General features: G+C 29.5%; 1 protein-coding gene across 11 annotated transcripts in view; it reads left to right on the plus strand.

Moving 5' to 3' along the window:
* LOC145286125 (cadherin-23-like) overlaps nt 1-5,000 on the plus strand; it is a 1,312,625-nt gene that overhangs the window by 797,588 nt on the left and 510,037 nt on the right. The gene's annotated exons all lie outside the window — the stretch shown is intronic.

A 5,000-nucleotide genomic window follows, 5' to 3' on the forward strand; every position in this document is an offset into this window, starting at 1 on the left:
GGGGAGTATTATATGTTATGGAAGTTAATTAATTAAGTAATTAATCGGGGTCCAATGCGACTTAATTATGCTGAGCTATTCAATTAACATAATGAATAAAAAATACAGAAAAAAATAATATAAAATAAGCTTGTTAGAAAATAAAAGTACAAAATCAGGTGAAGTGAAATAGAAAAAAAAACATTTTGCAGACATTAGGCTTCTAAATGCCTGACAGTTTTTATAACCTCAACACACTACAGTGTATTCCTTTGTTTCAAATTGATGAGCAAACCTATATGCATCAGTATATATTTTATCTATTATCTATATCTTTTTCTCTTGTATACATATATATATAATACTTTCACCTACAGACACTAGTATTTTGTTCATACGCAATCATCAGTGTAGGAAAATATAATTACTGCCAGTCGAAAGATTCGAACTCAGTTACAAAGACATCGTTATCACGGAAAGAAAAGAGAATTATGTTCTGAAGTAATAATTATTTAATTAGGACGTACATATGCAGAGTCAGACAGTTTCATGGTATCACATATCCTCAGTGTTGCAAGACAGGAAACTACTTACTGTTGAGATTATCACATAAATAATTCAACTATCGAACTGTCGGAAGTAGACAGTAAGGCGTTCCTTAATGAACCTATATATATATATATATATATATATATATATATATATTAGTCATTCACCTACAGAACTGTTTCGCTGTTTCACAGCTCATCAGTGCGGCTAGACAAGCGACTACCTCAAGCCAGGATCGAAACCCGATCGCCCAAACGACAGTCGGAGCTTCTAACTATTGCGATATACGGCTACTGCTATGCGGACAGTGAATTAACAATGTTTTGACATTGTCCAAAGTACCTAAGCTCAATTTGTTTAGACAAAGAGCATCGCTTCATACGCTAATGGTAAATTGTATATCACTTCCCAAATGCTCAACCTAAGATAGGGAGCATTATAGTTATCCACATACAGGTACTGTTTCGCTGTTTCACATATATATGAATTCTCAGGAAGTTAATATTTTCAGACAACCTAATCTGGTACCACCGATATATATATATATATATATATATATATATATATATATATATATATATAAATGCATTAATATTTATTTCATAATCTGATGTTCTTTACGAGATTTGGAGCTTTCGTTCTGGTAAGGCAGGCTCATTAAAATCCAATACGTGTAACTGTATTTTGTTTGTTTGAGTGTTGATGAAACAGGCTGTAAAGAATTAGATATCTTTAAGAATGATTGTAATCAAAAGATATACATATATACATGCGTGTGCGTGCGTGTGTATGTTTGCGTTTATGTATATTTATTACCTGCATTTTGTATGTCGTCGTGTTTCATATTTGGTCGAGCAAATAATCTGGTTATATATATACATGTTAGAATCTTCCTCGGCGGATATTATCATATGTGTGTATCAGTTCAGAGAATGTTTCCAAAACTGTACCGCTAAGAGATTGATGAACGCCATAGATGAATTGTTAGCTGTGAATTTTGTAAATAAATAGACGTTTTAGCGTGTAATCTGAAAACAAAACATATTCTACTCAGTTTTTTTACGATAAAACGCATTGCTTGATTGATTCTTCTAGTGACCAGAAATATGCATTAAACATATATGTATATATACACGATGAAATACTTGCCTATATATATATATATATATATATATATATATATATATAGTGCATATTTCATGTCAGTAGAAACGATTAATCAATATGCTCTATCCAAAAAGCGAGCAAAATATGTGCTTTATGTTTAGTTTCGTAATAAGCTGTCATATATAAATACGTATATAATATATTTATGAATACGTATATAATATATATATATGAATACATATATGTATATATACGTATATATTCTGAATTAAAACTTAATTGCAGAGTTTTTAGTTATATGAATGAGGTCATAATATATTCATATACTTTCAAGATCATATAACTGTGTCCAGTGCAACTTCCGCTTAAAATTCAGTCAAGTCCTTGCCTTCAATTTAACTAATCATATCTTTGAGTAATCTGTGAGTGTGCCTTAATTTATCACAGCTTACAATGGCAACTCCTCTGCTTCCTGTCTCGACTGCTATAGCTGACTCGTTTGAAACCCCCGTTTACTAAACTAACATGCAACCTCATAGGACCAATCTTAGCTGTATTCCTCTCAGCTCCCCTTCATGATAAAGCATACATTAAAACACACACACACACACACACGATATGATTTGGCAATCTTAAGTAGGACGACCTCCGGTGTGCTTAAGGTATTGTGGTGAATGAGAACTTTAGCTAGGATCAAGCAAAAACTAGCACTGGTACAGTGATGAGGATGATCATAGACACCCCTTCCCAATTTTTGAGTTGCCTTGTGCCTAATTTTTGTTTATTACTGTAAATCTTTTGTTGTAAACTTTTCAGAGTAAATAAAAAAAATATATATACCTCAAGCATTCACATATATAGATATAGATTGCTTAACTGATTGAAACACAACTCGCTTAGTTGATTAAGAGATTGGTTTACTGATGACTACACTCCTTGATAGACGCTCACGTCGAAAATGACGTATGAATATCCACCTATCAGATGAACCTAACATATGAATTAGATTATTGTGAATCCCGCATTGCAATAACAATGCCGAGATCTTCACCGAGAAAGTGAAGTGCATACTGGTGAGAAGGATATACAAACCAAATGCAGATATATATTTGGATCGATAGATTAATACAGACTAAAATAGATTGAATCACACTATGGTAAATACGTATTAACACACTGAGGTTTATAAAGGATATATGAATGTGTTAAGATTTATAAATATATATCAAAGCGATGTGATAGATAAATATGAACATACTGAGATATATGTTCATACCTTAACATAATCTGTAGGTGTGTATGTACGACTTAAAAAGAAATAAGGAAGATCTCCATCATTCCAGTAAGGGGGTGATGGCAATGCATTGAATCTTGAGCGTCACTTGGCATTCATATAATGGTTGCTATTCTGAAATCGATGTACCCACCTCCTAACTGTGCTGACATAAACAGAATCGACTTTGTAAACGTTAAGAAGGCGCCGGTGAATGAAGATCATTTCAATTAATCCATGACAGGGTTTGCTTTCTTAGAGTCTCGTACCGTTAGTATCTGCAACAGAGAGATGAAACTTTCAGATCATGAATGCATGAGTGCAGTCATCAAAACAATGCAATTTGCAATCCTTTTTAATCTATTCGGGAAGAATAAAAATTATGAAGCATTACTTTTGAAACTACCTCCCTAATAGATATAGATTGATAGATATGACAGTGTGATAACAGGTGGATAGGAAGAGACTGACATATCTGCTCATCACATGACCTTATGTTCATTTAATGAATATAGGTGTATTTCCCTTTCGTATGGCGGCTATCAATAGCCGTTACCCTTTCTTTCAGGGCATTGTAAAGATGTTCGTTTATCATATATACAGAGTGGGACAGAGCAAATACGCAAGTTGCTCTACCTCACCCTGTACTAGTAAAATATACGATCAGAGGAGCACACACACACACACACACATATATATATATATATATATATATATATATATATATTCAATTACATGTTTTGTTGTTATGCGATTCATCAGCGTTACTTAGCCTTGAAAGGTTCGAAAGCAGGATCACCGTCTGTCGTAGGCAAAAGAAAAATAATATATATATATATATATATATATATATATATATATATATACATATATATTTCATAATATATAAATTATATGTATTTATATACCACATACATTTATTTTTGTTCTCAGTTTACTTGTCAAATATAATACTTTTCCAATATATTTTAATATTTTCGATTTGTATATTCATAATTTTATTTTTATATATATATAGCCATCAATCTATTTCTATTGAAGATATTTTTTCGTCTTATCTTTTTTCTGTAGCATGATGCCAAGGCTCACTGCAAACTTTACTCATTGAAAAATCTATGATTCAATTTTTTATTCCTTTTTTTTTTTACTTTGGCAAAAACTATTTTGTCAGTTAATTCTAGAAAAGTATGCATATATTTACAAATATGTATATATATATATATATACAAATATATATATACCTATACCTATATCTATACGAATATATATACAAATATATATATACCTATATCTATACGAATATATATACAAATATATATATATATACCTATATCTATACGAATATATATACAAATATATATATATACCTATATCTATACGAATATATATACAAATATATATATATACCTATATCTATACGAATATATATACAAATATATATATATACCTATATCTATACGAATATATATACAAATATATATATATATACCTATATCTATACGAATATATTTATACAAATATATATATATACCTATATCTATACGAATATATATATACAAATATATATATACCTATATATATACGAATATATATATACAAATATATATATACCTATATCTATACGAATATATATACAAATATATATATATATGCCTATATCTATACTAATATATATATACGTATACAATATATGTATATACAAATATATATATATATATATATATATACCTATACGTATACAATATATATATACAAGTATATATATACCTATAATAATACAAATTATATATATATATATATATATATATATATATATATATATATATATATATATATATATATATATATGAGATTGAGGGAGGAAAAAATTTAAAAAAAGCAAAAACAATGAAATTAACTTTTAAGATTGTCTCGCGTGATAAAGTCTTAAATGTCTGGAAAGTCTTCGCTTCCAATAAATATGTAAGGTAGTATGTAGCATCTTCAACCTTTCTACAGACAACACATCTCCGCATATCTGCGTGGATCTACATATTCGATAAACAGATGCAGAACAGACGAAGATATATAGGTACGTGCGTTCATCTAAGTA

This window comes from Euprymna scolopes, chromosome 10 (genome assembly GCF_053919585.1).
Source record: "Euprymna scolopes isolate OS-2025 chromosome 10, ASM5391958v1, whole genome shotgun sequence".
NCBI classification, from domain to species: domain Eukaryota; kingdom Metazoa; phylum Mollusca; class Cephalopoda; order Sepiida; family Sepiolidae; genus Euprymna; species Euprymna scolopes.